The sequence below is a fragment of the Physeter macrocephalus genome, chromosome 6 (assembly GCF_002837175.3).
Source record: "Physeter macrocephalus isolate SW-GA chromosome 6, ASM283717v5, whole genome shotgun sequence".
Taxonomy (NCBI): domain Eukaryota; kingdom Metazoa; phylum Chordata; class Mammalia; order Artiodactyla; family Physeteridae; genus Physeter; species Physeter macrocephalus.
The window spans coordinates 33,716,515-33,742,352 of NC_041219.1; the positions used below are offsets into that span (position 1 = coordinate 33,716,515).

General features: G+C 41.4%; 1 long non-coding RNA gene across 1 annotated transcript; it reads left to right on the top strand.

Moving 5' to 3' along the window:
* Window positions 1–19,810: 19,810 nt before the first annotated feature.
* LOC129392159 (uncharacterized) lies at window positions 19,811–25,573 on the top strand. Its single transcript, XR_008617517.1, has 3 exons — window positions 19,811–20,352; window positions 22,506–22,615; window positions 25,509–25,573. It is a non-coding gene; the product is annotated as an uncharacterized lncRNA (long non-coding RNA).
* The last annotated feature ends 265 nt before the right edge of the window (window positions 25,574–25,838 follow it).

Consider the following 25,838-nt stretch of genomic DNA (forward strand, 5'->3'; position numbering starts at 1 on the left):
GTTGAGCAAGACTTCTGCGCCACCAGGGAAGGTATAGTGATGTATTCTTGAAGTTGGCTGTGGCTATAGCCAGTTTGCATATCAATATGATGACACTACTTTTGACTAGTCACAGCCACTGGTGAGGATAATTGACTAATTTAAAAAATGCTCGGCAAACACTTGGGATTTATCTTAAAAGATGTATGTATGGTGATGAAGTGATTTGTTTTGAGAGATGGCAATGATAAAACAATATATAATATTTCTGAATTGTCTTGTGTTCTGCCAGGCACAATACTTATTGCATGGTGTGTGAAAGGATTTTTTCCTGAGGAAATGTTGTGGTAGAGTTTGAAGAAGCCTGCAGATATGACCTGCCTATTTCTGGAGGGGAATGGACAGGAGAGGGGAAGAGAGCAGTAATAAGAGAGGCCTTGAAGTTATGGATTTCTTCCATTACATTAAATAACAGAGAATGCTGCATTTTTACAGAAGAAAAATGTTAGGAACTTTCCAACTTACTATCCGGGTTTTTGTTTTAAAATATTTATTTTCGGGGTTTGAGAAGATACTGAGAGCATCATGTATAGACTTAGATTAGCAAGGGTCCTGCTACTGCCTTATTCAATCCTCACATTGAACAGATGAGGAAACTCAGCCCAGGGAGTTTGTTGATAGACCATGTTAGCTACTGAAGTCACACCAACTCGTGAACAGCAGAGTGAAGTCAAGGCAGTGGTCCCAGGGAGCTATGTGAGTTACCCTGAGTGCTGGCCCCTTCAGTGGGTCCTAAATGCATTGGGTCTAGCCCAGCAGATTCCTTGTATTACCTGTATTGATGATTATTCCAAAACAATCTACTCAACCACAAGGCACTGAAACACCAACTCACTCATTTGCTCATTTAGCAAACAATTTTTCTGAGTGTCTGTGGCAGACACTAAGCTAGATGCTAGGGACACAGTAGTAAGACCAGTCACTGCTCTCCAGGAGAAGACAGTCTTCATTCAAGGGGTTAAAAAAAAAAAAAAAGTATGATGTTCTTTTTGACTGTAGCCCACTCAGTTCTTTCTGGGATAAGATACCTTGGTGAAAACCACCTGTCTTTCTCATACTGCTTCGGATCAGGAGCCCATAGAAAAAAGTGAAAAACTTGTATTTGTATCTGAGCCTTAAGAACAAGAGTCATTCACCACCAACTGTTTCTCAGAAAATAGAGCAGAAAGGATCAAGTCCTAAACAAGGGATGGGAAACAAAGAAAGCTGAGCTTTCTCTGGATAAGCCATCAAGAAGCACCCATCTCTAATACAAGGATGCTCTTCTAACCCTAGAATGTTTCCTGTGACAGTGGGGATTGATTCCCACCCTGACCCCTCCACACACTCCACCCTGGCCTTAACAAGTGTGCCACAGACCGAGGTGGGATCTCAAACCAGCTGCCTGTGGGAAGGCTGGTCTCCCTCCAGCCACCTCAGTTATGTTGGAGGAACACAGCTTTGAGCAGATGCTCCCTGTGATTTGACATCTCAGTGCCTCCTCCTACTGCCTCAGCAGGTGACAGGAAAATTGTCCTGTAAAATGCATTGCTATGACTCACAGAACAGCACCTTCTGGGCCTTTGCAGCATCTTCCTGGCTGGCCTGTAGCCCCAAGGGACCCATAGGTGTCCCGGGAAGACCTGGTGTGTTAGGTCAGCTCTTTTGGTTGCAAGAAACAGATTCACTTCAGTTCTCTTTAGTACTGTGTTGTTTTATGGATACACAGAACCTAAAGGACAATAGGAATCCGGCAGCAACCCAGGAATATCTGTTCAGTGAGCCTCACAGAAATTGGAGCTGGAGTTGTTGAGAAACATAGGGAGCTCTAGAGACAGGTAATCTCATCTCCCTTCTGCAGCCCGAGTTCCCCGCCTTCACTCTGGTGCTCTGCCAGGAACATACTCTAGCCAGCCTCCAACCTTCTGATCCTCTTTGTGGGTTTTCTTGCATCTTTGAAAAAACCCAGCCAATCAACCAACCAAACAAAAACTACCTGATACCATTTATCCGTTCAAAGTCTCAAGAGAGAATCTGATTGGTTTAGTTAATTACCATTGTTCTATTTTGGGCAGTTTTTTGCTCCAGGCCACTGCACAGGTCACTAGTCAGCCAATGAGTTGGCTGCCCTCCATGTACCCATCCCCCTTGATGAACCAGCATGGTGAACAGATAGGTCACGTGGTCTAGAGCATGGCTACCTTGATGTAAGGAATAGCGTGGTTCACTTGTCTTAGCAGAAGCTGCAGCCAGTTTTCCTTAAAAGGCTTGGCATGACTGATTTGTCCAGTTCTCTTGGTAGAGAAGCCCAGAGTTGGGTTGAATTTGGCCTGAGCTACCTAGGGAGGTCTCTTTGCATCAAGGAGCCTTCAATTTCCAGCAATGACCTTTTCTTTCAAGGTTATTGAGGCCAATATGACCTCCGAAATCCAAATCTGCACCTTTTTTTTTTTTTTTTTTTTGTGGTACGCGGGCCTCTCACCGCTGTGGCCTCTCCCGTTGCGGAGCACTGGCTCTGGACGCGCAGGCTCAGCGGCCATGGCTCACGGGCCCAGCCGCTCCGCGGCACGTGGGATCTTCCCGGACCGGGGCACGAACCCGCACCCCCTGCATCGGCAGGCGGACTCTCAACCACTGCGCCACCAGGGAAGCCCAAATCTGCACTTTTGATGGCTGGAAATGCTCAAGTACATGGATGTTACTGAGGATAGGTATAAATAATGTTCAAATCAGCAATGTTTGTTTTATTCCTGGATCTTGGAGACTCACCAGCTTTCCCTGAATTGGCCCACTCTGGGATATTTCAAAGCCTTTTTCTGAGTGGGAGAGAGAATGTTCTAGACCCTCGCTTCCCAATTTCTAAAGAAGCCTCTCCAACCCTTACACTACAGTGTCAAAACAATCAATTGATTTATCAATTTGTTAAAACTATCAGTGAAACCAGTGCTTGGGAATCATGTTAAAAAACAACGGCTCTTTTGACTTTTTCTGTTGGTGGTTTTGGTATTTTACAGACACTGTCTGAGATGCCCAGAATGTATTTGATCAGCCAGAATCATTTCTAACCCTGAAATTCTATCCCAGTGTGATTTGCAATGACTCCTGGAAAGTATTCAAGGGCTTTTACCTGTGCTGAGTCTTTGATTGTTTTTTCCCTAAGAAATTCCTATTAGATGAAATGGCACAGCTGCATAAGATAAATTAAGATTGATTTTTATTTAATAACACTAGTTTTGAAGCTGGTAAGGATGTTAAATATATTCATCAATGCCTGTTTGCCTCCTTGGAAACCAGAACTTTGCTGTTCCTTACAATTCTTCCTTGCTGTTTAAGTGATTGCAGGAAAAAGAAAAAAAAGAAGAAACTAGTAGTAGATTTCACCACCATATTTAGAGCTTATCCTAAAACCTGAAGGGGTTCTGAAATCATACTTAAATAGAACTCACTTTGTGCCACATGCTTTTCTAAATGCTTTATGTGTAGTAACTTATTTAATTTTTACAACTCTGTGAGCTAGACTCTATTACCATCCCCATTTTATAGATGAGAAAACTGAGGCACTGAGGAGATGTTTCTTCCATTCCTCTGTGTGTTAAGTTAGAAGGCCTGACACTTAATCATCTCAGCAAATACTTGATCATCAGCTCTTTAGCTTTCTCCAGAAGTGATTCACTGGGCAGAGAAGTGTGCTGGTCACAAATTGCCTGTCACAAGTGTCTCCTAGTTAGGTGTGTTGGCAATGTATCCAGTGTGTCTGATCTCTGGTATGCTGGTGTGCACAGCAGTAACACAGCCCTTGGCCTCCTCCAGAGCCAAGGCTAACCAGCTATACCTTCTCTTACATCCAATTTCTCTCTTTTCCCCAGCCTTTCCCCCTTAATCCTACAAACATGCTCAAGTCTCTAATCACACTTTCTCTCTTCTTTTTCTCCCACATCCCCAAGTGGCCACCACATGTTGGTCAGGATGGGCTAGGCTTTGCTGCAAAAAAGAAAACACTCTACATGGCTTATAGCAACAAAGGTTACTTCTCAGTCATGCTAGATGTACATCAGGGAACATCTAGGGCTCTGCTCATCTTAGTTGCTTGGGGACCCAGGTTGATGGAAGCTCCATCTTGACAAACACTTCAGGGATTACTGTGGCAGGGAGGAGGGGCATGGGAATGGCCAGCCCCTCCTTTGTGAAATTCCTCCCTTGGTCCTCGTGACGCGATTCTGATTTTTCTCATGATTCTGTGATCCCTCCCTCCTGTGTTCTGACTTGTGTTCCCTCTCTGCCCTTTTTATGTAGCTACTCCCTAAGGACCATTTATTCCTTGGCCCTCTTCTAACAAAAAAATATTTTCCTCCTTCTCTTCCTTCCTTCCTTCTTTCCTTCCTTCCTTTCTCTTCCTTCCTCCCTCCCTCCTTCCCTTCCCTTCTCTCTCTTTCTTTCTCTTCCTTCCTTCCTTCCTTCCTTCCTTCCTTCCTTCACCTTCCTTCTTCTTTTTTTTTTTAAAAAGTCAATACTTAAGTGAAACCAAGATATACATTTCAGAGTTTTCTATGTGTGAATGATTTCCTGATCTTTATTTTCAGCCCAGTTTCCCTGAATCCCACTTCCACTGTCAGTAGCCATCAGCCTTCTCCCATTACTACCTCAAAATCTCTTAGCTAAAAAGAAAATTTCCATCTCCACCAAATCTACTCTTCCTCCCAACTCCCCTATTTCTGTGGACATCCCTTCCTCTCCTCACATTGATACTTTCAAATAATGTTACAATGTGTCTCAAATCCATCCCCCTCCCTGTGGTACTTCCCAAGTTCATGGCCTTCTCACCTCTCTCCTGGAAGACAATAGCCTCCCAATAGCTCTTTGACCACGCTTTCAGCCTCTCTGCATGGATCAAGGCTGCACATTGTACAGCTCTAGGAGCATCATTCATGGAGTATTCTAGGTCAATGGCTCCCTCTGGAGTTGTGCAGTTGCCCTGCAGGCCCACACTGAGCCCACAGTAATCTGCCTACAGCTCAACTTGAATCCTGACACACCACTGCTCAAAAACCTTCCTGGGCTTCCATTCCAACCTGAATAAAGGCCAAATGCCTTGGTTCTATTCCCCCCACAGGTCCCAATGGGAGTCACCCTCTCTCTTCTGTCTCCTACAGCAAATGGCATTTTCTACCCTGCTTTATAGTGATTTAAGAATAGTTTTCTTCACTTACTCTATGAGTGAGAAGGTAAATTAATTGAGGGATTAAATTAATAAAGATTATTTGTTGCTAATGCTGATTTTTTGTTGCTAACAAATAATGCTAATTATTTGTTGCTCATTTATGCGAGCCAAGAGAACATCTTGGCTCGCATAAATGAGAATTGCTGCGGGTGTGTCTTACTGCTTCAGGAATAGCAGGGTGCGGGGCTCAGCAGAGATACTCGGGACTCCTTCCCTCTCTTTCCACCTCAGGAAGCTGAAACCACAGCAGGCCAGTCTGGCAGGAGCTACAGCCAAGGAGGAGAGGGAGCTGCTGCCCACTGCACTGAGAAGAGGAGAAACACTCTGGCTTCCCCCTTCTCCTGTCTTCTAGTGGCCCACTGCTGCCTTCCATTGGCTGATGCTGGAGTCTAGGAAACACAGCCTGAAGGGGAAAGGGAAGAGGTGGGTCTGAGAGCAAACAGGTGAGTCACCAGCACAAGTACCTCACTCACAGTCACACAACAGTAAGTGGTGGAGCCTGTCTTGAGCCATAGCTGAAGCTCTGAATCCTGCCACTCCTGCTGCAGCCAGCACAAAAGAGTATTCCAGCTGGAGGCATCTGTATGAGCAAAGGTAGCAAATTCTGGAACATGTATGGAAATAGCACAGGGTTCCTTTGGGCTACAGTGTAAGGTGCTTGCAGAGGAACAGCTGGGAATAGGATCCATACTATGTAAAATCTAAAGGCCTGGCTCAAGAATTTGGCCTTGGTTCAGGTAGCAAAAGGAAAGTTATCACAGGAAAAGAAAGAGTTAAGGTAATGTATTTATAGCTATAACGATGTCAGAGAGAGGAAGGAAATGCTTGGACTCTCTTCAAACAAAATCAAGATACAAAGTGAAATAATTCTCAAGAATAAAAATTGCGAACATAATAAAGAGTTGCTTTTTTCCTAATTTTTGTATAGTTGCCATCTTTGATACTGGTAATAGAAATTAGGAAATCAAAAGCAACAAAAACAAAAATAAGTGGGACTACATCAAAGTAAAAACTGCACAGCAAAGGAAACCATTAACGAAATGAAAAGGCAACCTATTGAATGGGAGAAAATATTTGCAAATCATGTATTTGATAAGGGGTTAACAGCTAAAATATATGAAGCACTCATACAACTCAATAGCAAAAAAACAATCCAATTAAAAAATGGGCAGAAGACCTGAATAGATGTTTCTCGAAAGAAGACATGTAGATGGACAACAGACACATGAAAAGATGCTCAACATCACTAATCATCAGGGAAATGCAAATCAAGATCAAGATGAGATATCACCTCACACCTGTTAGAATGGCTATTATCAAAAAGACAAGAAATAAGTGTTGGCCATGATGTGGAGAAAAGGGAACCCTTGTACATGGTTGGTAGGAATGTAAATTGGTGTAGCCACTATGGAAAACAGTATGGAGGTTCCTCAGAAAATTAAAAATAGAGTTACCATATGATCCAGCAATTCTATTTCTGGGTATATAACTGAAAAAAATGAAAGTGCTAACTTGAAAAGATATATGCACCACAACTTTCATAGCAGCATTATTTCTAATAGCCCATATATGGAAGCAACCTAAGTGCCCATCAAATGGACGAATGGATAGAGAAGTGCCATATAAATATATGATTTATAATTATGGAATATTATTCAGCCATAAAATAGATGGAAATTTTGCCATTTGCAACAACATAGATGGATCTTGAGGGCATTATAATAGGTGAAATAAGTCAGACAGAAAGACAAGTACCATCTGATCTCTCTTATATATGGAAGCTAAAAAAACAAAGCGAAAAACAAAAACAACAAGAAAACGCGTCTCCACTCTGCAGTACCTAACAAAGTACTTAGCACCTAATAGATGCTCGATAAATAGTTGTGGAAAATATGAATTTTTAAAAAGTGTGGTAATGGTAGATCAAATGCAGAGAATTTAGCTGCCAGAGGTGCTGCCCACTGCACTGAGAAGAGGAGAAACACTCTGGCTTCCCCCTTCTCCTGTCTTCTAGTGGCCCACTGCTGCCTTCCATTGGCTGATGCTGGAGTCTAGGAAACACAGCCTGAAGGGGAAAGGGAAGAGGTGGGTCTGAGAGCAAACAGGTGAGTCACCAGCACAAGTACCTCACTCACAGTCACACAACAGTAAGTGGTGGAGCCTGTCTTGAGCCATAGCTGAAGCTCTGAATCCTGCCACTCCTGCTGCAGCCAGCACAAAAGAGTATTCCAGCTGGAGGCATCTGTATGAGCAAAGGTAGCAAATTCTGGAACATGTATGGAAATAGCACAGGGTTCCTTTGGGCTACAGTGTAAGGTGCTTGCAGAGGAACAGCTGGGAATAGGATCCATACTATGTAAAATCTAAAGGCCTGGCTCAAGAATTTGGCCTTGGTTCAGGTAGCAAAAGGAAAGTTATCACAGGAAAAGAAAGAGTTAAGGTAATGTATTTATAGCTATAACGATGTCAGAGAGAGGAAGGAAATGCTTGGACTCTCTTCAAACAAAATCAAGATACAAAGTGAAATAATTCTCAAGAATAAAAATTGCGAACATAATAAAGAGTTGCTTTTTTCCTAATTTTTGTATAGTTGCCATCTTTGATACTGGTAATAGAAATTAGGAAATCAAAAGCAACAAAAACAAAAATAAGTGGGACTACATCAAAGTAAAAACTGCACAGCAAAGGAAACCATTAACGAAATGAAAAGGCAACCTATTGAATGGGAGAAAATATTTGCAAATCATGTATTTGATAAGGGGTTAACAGCTAAAATATATGAAGCACTCATACAACTCAATAGCAAAAAAACAATCCAATTAAAAAATGGGCAGAAGACCTGAATAGATGTTTCTCGAAAGAAGACATGTAGATGGACAACAGACACATGAAAAGATGCTCAACATCACTAATCATCAGGGAAATGCAAATCAAGATCAAGATGAGATATCACCTCACACCTGTTAGAATGGCTATTATCAAAAAGACAAGAAATAAGTGTTGGCCATGATGTGGAGAAAAGGGAACCCTTGTACATGGTTGGTAGGAATGTAAATTGGTGTAGCCACTATGGAAAACAGTATGGAGGTTCCTCAGAAAATTAAAAATAGAGTTACCATATGATCCAGCAATTCTATTTCTGGGTATATAACTGAAAAAAATGAAAGTGCTAACTTGAAAAGATATATGCACCACAACTTTCATAGCAGCATTATTTCTAATAGCCCATATATGGAAGCAACCTAAGTGCCCATCAAATGGACGAATGGATAGAGAAGTGCCATATAAATATATGATTTATAATTATGGAATATTATTCAGCCATAAAATAGATGGAAATTTTGCCATTTGCAACAACATAGATGGATCTTGAGGGCATTATAATAGGTGAAATAAGTCAGACAGAAAGACAAGTACCATCTGATCTCTCTTATACATGGAAGCTAAAAAAACAAAGCGAAAAACAAAAACAACAAGAAAACGCGTCTCCACTCTGCAGTACCTAACAAAGTACTTAGCACCTAATAGATGCTCGATAAATAGTTGTGGAAAATATGAATTTTTAAAAAGTGTGGTAATGGTAGATCAAATGCAGAGAATTTAGAAATAGATCCACACAAATACACCCAATTTTTGACAAAAGTGCAAAAGAAATCCAATGGAGGAGAGATAGCTTTTTAACAAGTGGATTAATTGTGGTATATTCTTAAAATTGAGTAGTACAACAGCAATAACTACTGCTACACACAACAACATAATGAATCTTACAGATACAATGATTGTCAAAAGTAGCCATATACGAGAGCTTAATAACAACAAATAGGAATGAACATTCATTCAGTCAAGTGAGGACCTACTATGAGCTGGGCACTGAGTCAAGGCTTTAGAGCATGTCAACACGAATAATTTGTTGGGCTCTTCTAATGTTTCCCTTTCCTTTTGAAGTTGCAGGAGAACACCCCATGTAATGACGTTTGATCTGAAAAGAGATCTGTGGTATCCAGAAAGTACACAAAATGATTGTTCACTTTGTTCTCATTTTGTGGTTTTAAATCTCAAGGTCATATGCTTTGGCTGGCTTTATTTGAAGTTAAATGGCTTGACCTCGCTTGCAAATGAATGAAATGTGTACAAAAAAAGAAATGTCAGCTGAGAAGGAAAATGTCTCTGGGTGAGGGCAGTAAACTGGGAGATTTTACATCTTTTTTTTTTTAATATTTATTTATTTATTTGGCTGCGCTGGGTCTTAGTTGCGGCACATGGGATCTTCGTTGCCGCGTGCGAGATCTTCATTGTGGCACGTGGAATCTTTAGTTATGGGGTGAGACTGAGTTAGTGATTTTTAATATTTATTTATTTATTTGGCTGCGCTGGGTCTTAGTTGCGGCACGTGGGATCTTCGTTGCCGCGTGCGAGATCTTCATTGTGGCACGTGGAATCTTTAGTTATGGGGTGAGACTGAGTTAGTGATTAAGCCCCTTGATACTGCCATTTGTTTAATCACAAACTGAGGATACTTATTATTTAATAATAAGTATATCATCATCATCTTCAACGGCACAGATACGCCAAGTAAAGGTCTGGCTGTGAGCCATACAACATTAGGCATGTCACAAGGGGACACTAAATAGTTTATAAACTGGGTTCCTGAAGGTGGCTAGCTTTACAAATTTTAATCAATAGGCAGTGAGTCAAAAAATATGAATCCCTAGGTGGTTGTAAAATTTAGTTCCGCTTCCCTGCCATGACCTTACACTTGCAACCCGTTCACTCATGCATTCATTCAACATGTATTAAGTACTTTCTATCTTCCATGATTTCAACAAAGATTTATTACTGGCACATATGTGCTCTGCTTTGGGTAATGGTGAATAAAATAGATATGAGTCGACCCTAATAGAAGTACTGTTTGCACCCACGGTTTGACAGCGATCGTGCTGTCACAAAACTCACTCTTTAGCAGGAAGACAAACTGGTAAGCAAACCTGCACACACAATGTCCTGAGTGTATGGAGGTGTTCATCAGGAACGAGTGGTGAGCTCTCCATGTGTCACGGGAAGGCTTCTCTAAGAAGCTAATGCAGTAGCTGGACCTTGAAAGAAAAACAAGAGATTTCAGACATTTGGGGAAACGAGTTTTAAGTAGAGGGAGTGACAGGATCCTGAGGCAGGGAAATGTGAAACATCACGCACGGTTTGGAACGCAGAGCTCTGAGGCCGTGGGAACAGGTGGGCAAAGCTAGGCCATGTGAGGCCTTGTGAACCATGTCTTGGAACTCGGATTTTAGTGTGAGGCGTGTGGAGGCAGTTGATGGATGTGAAACGGAGAAGTGACATGATCAGGTTTGCCTTTTAGGAAAACCATCTACCAACATGGTGACTCCAGGAGCTACTAGAGAGACTGGATCAGTGCAACTTGGCCACTCCCTGGATGCAGGTGTGTGTGTGTGGAGGTGACAGGGCATGGCGGGGAGTCTAGGAGACTCCCAGGCTTCTGGCTTTTGGCAGCAGCCTCTGTTTGACCCCCAGACTCCAGACTTTTCACACTAAACACATTCTGCAGGTGACAACCAGACCTGTCTTCCTGGAACAGATCTTTTGTCATGTTGCTTCCTTGTTACAAAACATTTAGTCAGGGTTTCTCACTCCACAAATACCAATTTCTGAGCTTCATTCCGAGGCCCTTTGTTGGGTCTACTCTCTGGTTCCAACTTTAAATCCCTCTACTCAGCTGAACATTCCTCTTTTCATTGCTACAAAGACATTCCTTTCTCTTCCATCTCAGTGCCCCTGTCTCTTCCCTCTGGATACCTTAAGCACACCATCCTCCAAGCCCGGCCTAGCTTCATCTCCCTCATATGGCCTTCTCTGACCACTTCATGCCTCACTGATCCGCTGTATCTTCATCTACTGCAGTTTGGAGCTAAGTACGTAAGACTAGAATATGAGCCTCACAAGGGCAGGGATTTTGTTTATTTCACTGCTACATTCCCACACTTGGAACAGTGCCTGGAACATGGTAGGTATTTGATAAACATTTGCTGAATGAATGAATGATTATTCGGTCCTCCATAAATATTTAAGAAAGAAAACATTCTCAAGAAATAGAACGTTTGATGGATCGGATCATTAAGTCAACAAGCATATACTGAGTGATTGCTCTGTGACAAGCATTGTGATGGTTTCTGTGTATTCAAAAAGTAATTACACCTGGAGTCCACAGTGAGAACAAAGTCTTTATCCTACAGAATCAGAATCTGATGAATATTTACATTTTAGCACACATAAACATCAGTAGGGAACAGTACAAACAGATTTTTGTTAAAAAAAAACACAATTTCATATCCCTTAGATTTCAAAGTCTTAGTTTCAAAGACTTATTTTCAAAGTCTGATAATGCCAAATTTGGTAAAGATCTGGAGAAATAGCCACCCTCAAACACAGCTAATGGGGAGGAAAATTAGTCCAATCATGTTGGAGGGCAGTTTTCCAGTTATCTAGTAAAAGTGAAGATGGGTATACAAGACAGTCCAGTAATTCTAATCCCACACAAGAAAATTCTCAGACATGTGCTTGGAGACAGAAACAATAGTGCTAAATGGTAGCACAGTTTGAAACAAACAGCTAGAAACAACCAAAATGTCTCACCAGCAGCATAATGGATAAATAAATTGTGGTTGTATCCCAGTGGTGGAATCTTCTGGAGCTGTGACATGAATGAACTTGAGCTATAATTATCCACATGACTCAATCTCACAAATGTTATATTGAATTTTTTAAAAAAGCAAGGTGTAGAATAATAATGCATAAGGATCCTCTTTACATAAAGTTTAAACATAGAATATAATACAATATAGTATTTGTGAATTGATATAAATGTAGTAAAAGTATAAAATATGCCTGTTAAGGTGACCAACCATCTCAGTTTGCCTAGAAATTTGTTTTACCACTGAAAGTTCCATATCCTGGAAACCCTCCATTTTGAGGCACACCAAGACAATTGGTTGTCTTACCTGAAGAAGAGAAACGTCAGGCTTAGAATGGGGGTTACTTCTTCAGGCAGGGAAGGAAATGGGGTTGCATAAAGCTACGCTAAGTATAATTCAGCTGAATTTGTAATGTTCTGTTTCATAAACTGGATTATGGGTATGTGGGTATTTGTTATATTATTCTCCATTTGTACATCTTAAATATTTCATAATTAAGAAACAACCCCCCCCCCCGCCCAAACCTCCTATAATGGATGCACCCCCAGCTTTCAGGACTGAAGCACTCCCTCCTTCAGCTGCCTGGAGTGCTGGCAGGGTCATCATCTTACTCTCACCTGAGTTTTGAACTTCCCCGATTCCTAACTGGCTTTGTTTGAATGGACACACTTCATTTCTGGGGGCAGCCTGCAGTCAATGACTGCTTGATACATGGGTGTAAAGGTTCATTCCTCGTTCCTCAATTCGGGACCCTTCTGAAGGGCCACCCAGGCTTCCGAGCTCCCTGCAGGGTCAGCTGAAGTGTCTGTTGTGATAGCATCATAGCCCACCTTCTTCTGCCCAGTCCTTCCTCAACTATGAATTGAGAATAACCCTCCTAACGTAGGTAGGAGGACTAAGCAAGAAAATGTTTCCTAAGCATTAAGGGCAATGCTTGGAAAATCTGTGTAGGGTTTAATAAATGATTGATTAGTTGAATATTTTTAAATGTAAAAATAATGATTCTAAGAAGGTGTAGGAACAAAACACATACATATTTCAATACTATGCAAATTATTTTAAACTGACTGGGATGTAGGATTAAAATAAATCTAGTGAGGAAAGAAGGGAGGACTAAACTTCACGTTCCTACCAAACCATCTGTAGAAATGTTAAAATTAGAACATTCTTGTGACAGAATTGTCATGTTCATTGAACTGAATTGTCAGGGGAAAAAAATGGTCAGGTTCTGTTCAATGTTACAATTCCTATGAGAGTAATTAAAATCTGAAGTTCTGTTTCTTTATTTAGAAATAATGTCTGCTTGAAAAAAGAGCTCTAATTGTCCCTATTTACACACTGGCTGCAAGAGCCCATCCTAGGCAGACAGACAACTCTGTAATTAGCCTCCTTCAAGAACAAAGCAGTGACCATCTTTCAGCTGCTTTCTGGCTTTTGAGCTTAGGAAGCAAAGGAGAGTTTTTGGCTCGCTCGCAAAATGGAATTTAAATCTGCCCCAAGCAGTCAGTTGCAAGAATGATAATTGCACAGTTTGTTACAATTGATTTATACAGGCCCCAGGAAAGAATGAAGAGCTTCTAGCTAAAATTGTCAAATGAATAATCAGTGATATGTGAAATTTTCTCTCTCTAAGATTTTAATGGCCGTATTTAGAATAAAATGGTAATGTTGACCTATTTCTCATACAGTGAATAAACTAGCTGATATTTTGGAGTGTCTCTTAATCATTCTTATAGGCACCACCCTTTTGAATATCCACTATGATCTGCTTTATATTAGTATTTTGCACATTTCAGATAAACTTTCAATGAAACAAATTTCGATTAATTGAATTATGCCTTGTAAAAGAATGTATGCAAAAGTTAAAATTGTGCTACTGGGACCAACAAAAACTTTTATGTGCCACCAGAATCTTCTGCAAAGAGCATATAGACTGAATTAACCTACCCCCTCTCCCTTGCAAAACACACATAGAATATACACACGCATATATACACACTCAGCTCAAAAGAAATGGAATGATTTCACTTTGGTGTGTCACATGCAAATATTTTGCTTGTTTCATTCAATCTAGAGGCCTATTATGTGAATTTAATCTAGCTACATTTATTGTGATTCCTGATGTAATTTGGACAATCTCTGCTATTTTATGTCATTAGTAGTTTTTCATAATTCTTTGCTCTTTATTACAGCCTCCGTCCTTTATCTCTTTTAAGATTTTAACGTAAGTAAAAATCCTTTGGGGATTGCTATATTTCTATTTCTTTGGCTAATAAACTTTTCTATTTGTTTGGTTAGCATCTCGCTTGGGTTTGGATTACTGCATGAGTTTGTAAGCTTGTGGCCTCATCCCTCACTCATTACTCTGGATGACTCTTCCTGTTCCACCATAACTTTTTTTAAAAATTGTGACTATAGATTTTTAAATTTGAGACTCTACAAGCTATCATTTTAATGTATCTGGGCTGGAATGAAAAGATTCCATGTACTCTTACCTCTTTATTGTGACTGGAAGCCAATTTATTTGACTTTTAAAAATCAAATATTGAAAGAAAAGATAAAGCAGAAAAATATATCAAACATGTTTATAGAGTTAAATAGGACACTGGAGGAGCTAGCAATGAAGCCCAGATCAGATTTTCAGCTTAGCAACCGAGAAGTTGCTGCTGCTACTCCTGAAGATAAGGGTCTTGGAGGAGGAACAAGTTCGCCTCAGATTTCCTGCCCACATGTTAGGGAGAATCAAGCTATTGTGAGGGACCAGGTATAACAAGCCTCTTAGGAACTAGTCGTGTGCTTCATTAGACGAACCAGTTCCGAGCTCTTACCTGCAGGGGCACTGGGGGAAAGCAGAGGGCCCACACAGCATGGGGAGTGGGATGGGGGCCTGAGGCAGAAATGTCCAGGAGGTCCCTGGGGGATTTCTTGTCACCTTAGAGTGACAGTAAGAACTGCACAGAAGGAAGGTGAAGGAACTTAGAAGCCTTTTAAGAAACAAGTATAACAGTAGCCACACACTGCTTGAGAGCTGAGGGAAAGAAACCATCCACAAAGAGGTCAAACTCTTGACCTATGATTTTCGGTTAGGATTTTGTGTAAGTTTTTATCTGCTAATACCATATCATCATGCTTAACAGTTTTTAATGTTGCATTATTTTATGTCATCTTGTAAAAACTTTGGAGGGTAAGAAGAACAGATATTATCTCCATTTTACAGATGAGAAAGCTGAGGCTCAGGGAGATGGTCTTATTTGTTTAAGTTTTCATGGCTGGAAAATATGAAAATCAAGATTAATGCCAAATATTTTGATTTTTATTTCCTTGCTCTTCCCATTTCTTGTTATTGCCTCTCAACATGCATCTTGTTAGTGGGGAACCCTTTTTCTCACCTCCTGATGTTTCCTTCCCATGAAGGACACTCAATCAGTTTCTAACTCCTGACCTCTCTCCCTTTCCTCACTCCACCCCGGGGAGGTAGTAATTTACCTGACAGGTAAATTTAGGAAGAATTCTCCCCTTATTCCTTTTGCGAAGGAGTTTGCCTGCCCAGAGAGAATATCTACTCTATTCTGCAATTCTGAGAGGTATGGGGGAGATGGGTGGGTGGGTGGGAGTCAGGAAGATTTTCTAGTTCATTTCTGCCCAGAATTTGGTACTTAAATTTGCCTAATCCAGTCAACAGGCCCATTTGGTTAATACCCTAAACTCTACCCTCCCATCTAGCTTCTATTTTGAATCACATTGGTATTTTGGCTTCTATCCTTACTCATTATTTTAGTTCTCATCTTGCTCAGAGCCTGGACAAAGAATAGGGTTACTATTTATTGGAGACCTCCCATATAATCTGCAACACTCTAGGGAGTCTGGAAATAAGAATGAGGTATGGGAGCAAACAGTCATGACCAAATACTACAATAACCACAGGAATATTGCATAACTCAGAAAATATATTAGGGACTTCCCTGGCAGTCCACTGGTTAAGACTCCGCGCTTCCACTGCGGGGGCCGTGGGTTTGATCCCTGGTCGGGGAACTAAGATCACCCCACATGCCATGAGGCACGGCCAAAAAAAAAATTATGAAAAAAAGAAAATATATTAGACATCAACAGAAGTTTGCTAGGAGAATCCATTTAAGTATGAGTAGCAGTTGATAGATGGAAATGCTGAAAATGAAACCCATTCTCTTAGGAGAAAAATCAGTGGACCAGATAACAAATTAACCTCTGTTCACTGCTTAAAGTCTCTAGGAGCAGAAATAAAATCAATGCATACCAAGTATGCAGTGGTTGAAAGACATAGCATCAGAAATGAACACTAAGGTGAAGCATTAAGCTTATGGCAAAAATCAGTTTTATAAAATAGCCTTATACATGAGCTTCTTTCCTTAAAAAGCACCTTGATAGTCACTTCTTCAGTGCAGCCTGCCCGGATTAACCTTACCCAAACAACCCTTTTTTTTAAGTGCTTACTATATACTAGACACCTTTTTATACATAAAATGTACACAAATACATGGGTAAAAGCAGAATGTGGCTCCTTACTGAAGAAAGAAGTTTAGCAAACTTCTGAGTAGGGAATGAAGATGAATTTACCGTGAGAAGCCCTTCCACTTTGGACCAGAGCTGGCAAGCCTGTGAAAGTGTATTTGCAGATCCTGGTTCTTGTGGATAGTGGATTCATGTGTTAAAACACCAAACACATCCCTGCTCAGGTCAGAATAGATATCACACAGGGAATCCCAGAGGGAAAGGAGAGGTTCAGTATCTCTCTGCATCTCCCCACCTCTCCTGCTTCTCTCCTGGAGCTGTCAGTGTGTGTGGTCCATGTGTGTGTGGTCACCTTTTGCTCACCACCTCTGAGCCTCTGATGAGGACGGTCACCTCAGGATGCTTATCTCTACTGAGTTTCTGTTGCTTTTTCACTTACTAATGAAGTAATATGAGATCAGCACTGTATATCATTCTTGAAACCTGCATTGAAGATGGTGTGATGTGCATACAGTAGATATCTCAAAACAAAAGTGTTGTAAAGCATTTGGCACTTTTCATAGTGATTTTTTTCTTTTCTACTTTGGATTTTTGCCTGGATGCTCCTGAAATGACATATACACTCCTCTGCCAGGCTCCAAACTTCCTGCGGGCACGAAGTGAGTCTTAATAATCTATGTAACCCCTCCCCAGTGTGTGCATACAGATCGTGCTCAATAAATACTTGTTAGATGAAAGACTGGTCACATTACTGAGGGAAGAAAGAATTCTAAGGCACCTTGAGATTTACTAGTTACTCTAACTTAACATCAGGCTCAGGATACTCCGCAAATGCATTCATAATGGAGAACAAAGATGTCGGGGCGCAGGGAAGAGTGGTTCCGGCAGCGGGAATTTTTTCTTGTTATCTAAAAAGTTTGTGCATCAACTTTAATTATGTGCTAGTAGCTTCAAACAAAAGAAGAACACTTTGGTGCAACTAATCTAAAAATATTTTGATTTGTCAGAAATAAAATTAATTTTATTAGGATTACTAATCAGTGTTAACGTGTTTTTATATTTATTGATAAATATCACCAACTGCTTTTCAAACAACTTTTCTCGGTTTCCTATGCCACCAGAGGGATCAGAGCACACCTTCCACATCACTTCTCTCCCTTCCCCAACTCTGGGTAGTAACCTTTTTTCCCTAAAGTTTTACTCACTTAATGAAAAATGCTAATTTGCAGTTCTTTTCCTTCTTATTTCTTTGACTACGCTACTGAGGCTGAACAATTTCTCCTGTTAATGTCCTTTGCTCATTTTTATCCCCAGCAATCATAGTGGTCTTCTTGCTAATGTTATCACATAAAGGTAAAAAATATTAACTGCTGCCTACGTCCTTGTTGTATAGATAGTTTTTCCAGTCGACCTGTCTTTTCCTTGGTTATATTTTTTATGTGAAGAAGTTTCAAAATTGTGTGCAGTAAAATCTCTCCCACTCATGATTTCTTCAATCACTCCCAAGCTTGGAAAGTTGCACTGCCCCCAGAAGTTTGATAAATTTTAATTTAATTTAATGTTACTTTTAAAAAAAGTGGTCTGAGTTTTGTATATAAAGACTTAATCCTTTTGAAACTTACTGGGGTACATGTGTAAGATAAAAATCTAAATAATTATTTTTCTGCCAAATTGATAGTCACGTATCTTAGTACCATTTGTTGAATTATTCTCTCCTCTACGTTATTTGGCGATGGCTTTGTGAAAAATCATTTAAATTCTTATATGTAATAGGATCTCCATCTTCTGTGTTTATTCTAGTCCAATGATCTGTTGTTGAAAGATGACCACACTATTTCAAATTTTGCTTTAGAATCTTCTACCATGTAAGACTTTTTACCACCAATGACATTACTACTGCTTTTTGAATGTTATTCTATATTTACCTTTGTTTACTCCTTCACATGAACTTTAAAATATTTTCCTTTTTTTCCCACGAAAATGATTCTGTTGGAATTCATCTATGAATGAATCTGCAAAGGATTGACCGTGCTATTTAGTTTTCCAATATGGTGTACCTTTCCATTATTCAAGTATTTTAACTCTTTAAGCAAAATTTTGTATTTTCTTTAAAGAGGTCATAAACATTTCTCATAGAAATTACTCCCAAGTATGTTTTTTTCTTGCAACTGCAACTGGAATCTCTTTCTCTTTATATTTCTTAATAACTTCTCAGTGGTTTGCAGAAGTGCTATTAATTTTCACAAAATGCATTTAGCTCGTATCCAGCCTTTTCAGAACCATGGGTCCTATCTTTTGTAGAGGAGTATTAGGAGAAGCATTCATGGAAGAATATTTCTGTGCCATTTATAGAAAATCCAGAGTCGCCATGTGACTCAAACGCCCTTTATATGAAAGATGAACATAGGTTTCTTTTACGGGGTGAAGAGATATATCTATGCCCTCTGCATCCCTGGTCTTAAAAATACTGCTTTCCCTCCCAAACCATGGGAACAATCCCAACTGTTCTTCAGGAATGCTCTTTCCTAGCCTTGTTGGTGTTCCAATCCTTGCTCTGGGCCTCTTGGCTTGGGCAGCCCATTCACAGCACTCTGGTGGCTTTTAGAGTGTGGCCTCTCTCCATGCCCTCACAATGCTACTCCTCTAGTTTTGGTGTCACCAGCTGCTACCACTGAGCGACTCCTTGTCTCCATTTGTCCTGCTTACTTGGGAGTCCTTCCAGCCAGACTAGACCCTGGTGCAGAGCCAGAAGCAACAGCCCATCTTGTTTCCTTTTTGTTCCCCAAGAAATCCAAAGCTAAACTTGGATGATTTAGCTTACCCCATGCTCTTCTCTTCTTTTGATGGTTTTTCAGTCTTCTCAATATTTTTCACTGTCTTGTTTTGTATGTGATTTAGCATAATAAACCGCATCAAGTCTTTTCTAAAAATAGGCAAGATATAAATCTTAGCAAATTTTGCTAAGATTTATGGTTTTATGGTTAAGATTTTATGATTTATTAAATAAACTACACCATGTATGCTATTCAGATTAACAGCATTAAAAAAAAAAAGAGAATGAAGCAGTGGGGAAGGGCACATGTATTACTATGTAACCAATTTTCCATTCAGAAAACAAGCTAGAATACTTCCTGGGTGTCTATGTATGTATATATGTGTGTGTGTATTTTTTATATATACCCATGTGTATGTACATATATAGGTTATTCAGAACATACATGTGCACACAGGTGATATTGAAAATAGTTTAAAACAACAGTCACCTAAATTTGCATATAAATAAAAATTTTAAAATACATTCCCTTTTGTTCGCTAATAAAACTGCTTTAAACAATGTAAGTTGTAGTGAAAACGATGCATCAAATAATTTCTAAATTGTTTGTTGATTTCTAGAAATTGCTGGTGTGACATTCTATATGACCCAGCTGTCACTGGCTAAGTGATGCCCCCTTCTGAGCCCGGAGCTGTGTCAAACTCTTCCAGCTACTTCCCTACTGCATGGATGGACATTAGGTTCCCATAACCAGGGACTTTGTTGCAGGCAGAGAGCAGCTAAGCCTGCTGTTCACCTTCACAGCCAGGCAGCCTCTGGACGCCAGCGCTTCCCACATAGACTGGATCCAGACTGCCTTCACCTCGACCCCTGCCCACGAAATGGTCTCCTTGTTTCCAGAATACTCCTGGCCACTCTCCCGAATCGGGTCAAGGAAATGGGTGCTACTTCCTAGTGATTCCTGGAATCACCACTGATACAGGACCCAGAACAGTCCCCATCCTTATTTAAGCTGAAGCAGACAACTGCCACCAGGTGGCGCCAACCTCAGCGGCCTGGACGTGAACAGATATGGATCTTGCAGCTCTGGCTGTTAAAACTGGCCTGTCGTTTAACTAACCTGGCAATAATGACCCCGCATTTACACGGTGAGTTTTTCGGGCTTCACTTACTGTATTATAGGTGAGGGAGTTAGATTTTAGATTGTTATGAGGCTGTATCTAAATTTTTTTTCCCCTTCTCAACAATATTTGATTTGGAAAAATTTGAAACCTAGAGAAAAAGTATAAGAATAGAATATATTTAATGACACCCATATACCTTTCACCTAGATTCACCAATTCTTAACATTTGGCCACATGCTCACCCTCTCACACTCTATCATCTCTCTCACCTCTATCTCTCCCTGTCTATGTGTACATTTTTCCCCCCTGAACCATTGGAAAATTAGCTGCATCATCCTGACTCTTTATCCCTAAATACTTCAGCATGTTCTCCCAAGACCAAGGACATTCTTCTACATAACCACAGTCACACTCAGAAAATGCAACACTGAAAACGATATCATTACCTAATATATAGATCTTAGTACTGAACTTTCTAAATTGTCTTAATAATGCCACTTATAATTTTTTTTAAATCCAGGATCTAATCAAAGATCTCACACTGTATTTAATTATTTAATTGTCATGACTCTTGAGTCACCTTAACCTGGTGTGGTTCCTCAGCCTTTTAGAGTGTGTGTGTTTGTGTGTGTGGTCTTTTATGAAATTGACTTTTTTGGAGAGTCCAAGCCAGTTTTTTTCACTTGTCTGATTCTTCCTTCATGATTAAATTTGGGTTAAACATTTTTGGCAAAAACACCACAAGGTGATGCTGCATTCTCCTAAAACAGTTTTTAAAAGATTCCAGCAACTCTATTTTAACAACATACTTTTTGTTCTAGACAGAAAACCGGTAATCACTGGCTCTTTAATTTTAAAACACATACATAAACCTTGGGGCTTCCTCCTTTGTCATTCTGATCCCATTTCCATGAGTATACCACAGATAATGGAGAGCATGTAAAACAAAAGGAAATTACACCATGAAAACCAGCAGATCCAAGTTCATAAGGGATTACGTCTAACTAAAGTCCCTAGCAGTTCTAGTAACACATGGGTTGTTTGTACAGCAACCTTCCTTTCAATGGGCCACCAAACTTCCCCCTCCATGTGGCCTTGGTTGGCTGTCAATCACGGGACTTAACCTCTCCACCAAGGTGATTGGTTTAAGGATAAGCAGGACGTGACCTGAACAGAGCCAGCCTCTCCTTTGAGAGATTACACATGGATTCTGAAAGAGAAGTCTCTCTTCCTCTGGAACTGTGAGATAAATGGTAATGTTGGCTGGAACCATTTATGGTCATCTTCCTGGTTTTATGGAGGAAACTCTGCAGGAGAAGAAAGTTCACATACACAGAATGAAGCAGTGGCAAGTGGAGATAGAAAAGATCAATAAAAAGAGACAGAGTTAGTCCATGTGACATATGTTAGTCCCTGGATCTAGCCATGCCTGAAGTTGGTCATCTATAAATTCCTCCCCCCCCACCACCCCCGTAAGCTAGTTTGGGTTGAGTTTCTGTCTCTTGCAACTGAGTTTTGAGTAAGGCAGTCATGATTTAAGGACTTGGTCAGAATCTCAAGGATCTTTTTCTTTGCCATTCGCAAAGCCATGGCCAGTCACCAAAGAGCCTCAGTCTCCTGGGCTATAAGTAGGGATGATAATTCACACTTCAGGGTACCTGCTGTACAGATTAAGAGGGGACCTGGGTAAGCACTTCACGGCACCTGGCTCACATTAGGGAATCGATGGTTGCTAGACCTGTGTACAAAAGTCTAGGGCATCTCTCAAGGCTTCTGCCGTTTGCTCTGTGCCCTTGAATTTTCCCTCACTCTACCCAGACTAAACCAGACTGCGCTGAGAACAGTGCTGGCTCAGGTAGTTGTTGCTCCCTGTCAACAACTTGGTTATATTCTCCCCGTCTGTCCTATAAGCGCAACAACATGAACAGAGCACTGAATATGCGTTGAGGGTATTCCGTGTTTGTCAGGTTATTATTTTTCCAGGTGAGAGAGAAGCCCAGGGTGAGGCTAACAGATAGCAGTTGCACCGACATTTTTGTCAGCAGGCACTCCCCGCACGAGCTGGAGTTGGAACTCGAGGGTCAGGGAAATACGAACATTGGAGTTGGTATGTTTTGGGGGGCTACCATGTGTATGTGTTTTGGCCTCATTTATCCTCTTTCTGCAACTGTTTCCAGGAGGAAGTTTGTCCTATCAGAGCCCACAGTATTTGTTGCTGTCAAAGGGGCCAGTTGCAAAGAGTCTTTCAGAAAAGCAAAATTCCCAGGGAAGAAATCATGAGGTTTATGTAAGTACCATCACAACGCAGGCATATTGCAGGGATTCCAGAATTGCAAAGATTCTCACAATTGCTGCATTTTTCTGGACTCCTGCTCTAACGTACCTTAGCAACTGCTAAGAAGGGGGCACCTCAAGCAGGAGCTAACAGATGTCCTGGCTGATTTCAGGCCTGGAAGATCAGTGGAGGTGACACAGAACGGCTGTCCCTACCATGAGTTTGTGGCCGGCGTGGACTTTCTACCCAGCCTATGGTGTGTTTAGAGTGGGGATAAGGGTGCAGCAGTGACCTCTCATGCCTGAAAATTTCAGTGTCAAGTGGGAAGAATCTGCTGGACTTGCTTTGTGGAATTCAACCAACCCACTACCCCAACAAGTTCTTGTATGTTTTGGAGTTGAGTGCTGGTAACCCCAGGGCTGGAAGCAGGTGTTTTGAGCACACCTCTTTTTGCTACTTGGATTCACCTGTACCGGGAAAAGACTAGTGGGTGGACCCAGCAGGATCCTCTTTGCTTGAAGGGCCATTAGATCCTCCTGGGGAAGAACTGGTGCTAAGGACAGAGGTGCAGGCACACAAATTCAGCCCAAGAACAGTGTCCCAGCGGCCTGAGGCAGGAGTGGTTTGAGTACAGGGCAGGCCACCTCCCGGTGCTCCCCTAGAGTCCTAGAGGAGAAGCCACCGGAGAAACCCAAGAGCTGCTCTCACAGGTCTCTGAGTGTCTGGAACACAAGTTGGCCCTGCTTTGGGCCATGCCCTGGGGAGGGTCCAAAAGGCACAGAAAGAGCGCTTCCTCCTTCTAGCAAAGCAGCTGCGGCATCATGGTGAGACTTGAAGGGCCAGTGCAGAGAGTGTGAAGGATGGCGGCAGCTGTGGTCCCCACAGGGAGGGGCCTGCGGACAGCTCTCCCGGACCCCAGTACCTCAGGAGCAAAGGCAGGCAGTGTGATGGGAAACAGTGCCCTCTACTGGGCACCAGAGGGAGTACCACACTGGGCCTGCTCCCTGTGGTTTGACCTGGGCAGAGACTTCAACAATGGGGCTGAAATGGTGGCTGGTAGGAAGATGCCCAGGATCCTGTACTGGTGAGTCCATGAGGCCCCGCCCCAGGCTTTCCAGAACGAATTGGGGGAAACGAGGTGGGACAGGGGAGTGGGAGAGATGTAGAGAAATATGATTTGTTACTGTAAATGTAATCCCATTATTACCCTTTAACTCCCAAGAAGTGTGGCCTGGGGTGGAAGGGAGAGAGGGGACCATGGGCTCCACCTATAATTTCAAGTCTGCTTATTCTGATGATAAACAGCTTGTGCCACAGAAGAGTAGAAACGAGTATGACATGGGGTTGTTTCACTTGATTGGCAGAGAAGCAGAATTAGGAGGAAGCCTGATCTGGTGCCCTGGTGCCCCAGACAGCATCAGGAACTCATAAAAGGAGTTCTGATGACCAACTTATAGCTTTCCTTTAAATTTCTCTGAGGACCAAGAGTCTCACGTTAGCTCTAGAAATGTCGGGGGATTTATAAGCAAACATTCTCGGGAGAAGGTTTGAGCTGAAGTATTCACAAAAGAGATGATCCCATCTAAATCAACATAAGATTTCAGGGCATCGTCTACTCACCAGTCACAGCAGAGGGGGAATTCCATAATTACAATAAAGCAAAGTAAATGAAAGGGAGTAATACTTCGACAGCTCCAATACAGGCTCTTTGGAATTACCACTTGCAGAAATATTGACTACTTTGGATCGCCCATGTCAATCTATCATTCTCTACTGAGACTAATTTGCATGCAGAAGTGTAAATCTTTAATAGAATTGCTGAAGCCATGAAGTCTAGTTTTATGATTTGGTTCTTGGGAGATTCAGTATGGACAAAGGACATTTACATTGTAATCATAACTCGGTTTGCTCTACTTTTTACTAGCTTGTGTGATCTTAAGGAGATCATCTCTAAGTTTCAGCATGGGTTATTAACACAATATAATATTTATTGTGATCTGATTTTAACAAGGTCTGTATAAGCAGAAATAGATCTGATAAACACACGTTGCCAATTAAGCTGACCACTGAAATGATCATGACAGGTGTTGGCATTTAGGGCCTCAGCTGAGGTCAACACTGCTCTCACTTTTCTATTGGCTACAACTGTGGGGGTGCTGAATCTAAGGCTCAGCAACTGAAACCTGAATCACAGCAATTATAGTGTTAAATCCTTTGAACCTTGGTCTCTCTAGAGCTGAAATGGTTCGATACTTTAGAAAAATAAAACACCAACACTTGGATTAAACATTAAGTTTTAAAGGGCTATGATTATGCTACACTGAGTATCCAGAAATCCCAAAACTCAAAGAGGAAATGAAGCTAAGGTCTAGTTGCCCTGTTTAGTTTGAGTTTCTACCCTGGAAGTCATTCTCCTTGACTGTACCTTGTAGTTCAGGCCCCGCAAAATCTGGATCCACCCCTGAGTAGGATAAATAGAGCACCATGAGGGCACAGAGATGGGACACAGTGTCAGGCTAGGAAAACTTCCAGGAGGAGGTGAAACTTAAACATGAGACTTAAGGGTTGAGAAGGGGGTTAGCTCCACAGTTATGGGGAGATCAGAGCAACATTCCAGTCAAATGGAATAGTCTGTGTGAGGAAATGTATGGGGGGAATGGATGGATGGATGAGTGGATGCGTGGGTAGGTGAATGGATACCCTTTGCCTAGAAATAAAGATATCTCCTAAATATGGCTAGAGCTTACGTTAGTTAATGGCGAATACCGACTCTTCTCCCACTGGAGGTGTCATAGTGGCTCAGGGCATCCATTGTATGATTGGTGAGACCCCAGTTTGAATCCTGGTTGTGCTGGTTACTTATTACCTGTGTGGTTTAAACTAGTTATTTTCTGCAATTTCTTAGGCCTCAAGCATCTCAGTTAAAAAATGAAGACATTGGGCTTCCCTGGTGGCGCAGTGGTTGAGAGTCCGCCTGCCGATGCAGGGGATACTAGTTCGTGCCCCCGTCTGGGAAGATCGCACATGCCGCGGAGCGGCTGGGCCCGTGAGCCATGGCCGCTGAAAAAAAAAAAAGAAGACATTAACATCCACCTCAAAGGGTTTTTCTAAGGATTAAATGACATTTTGCAAAGTTGTCAGCACAGTCCTTGGCCTGTAGTCTTAAGTACTGGGTTAATCATAGCTTTAACCATCATCATCATCAACAACAGGTGATTTCCATCCAAGAAAAAGC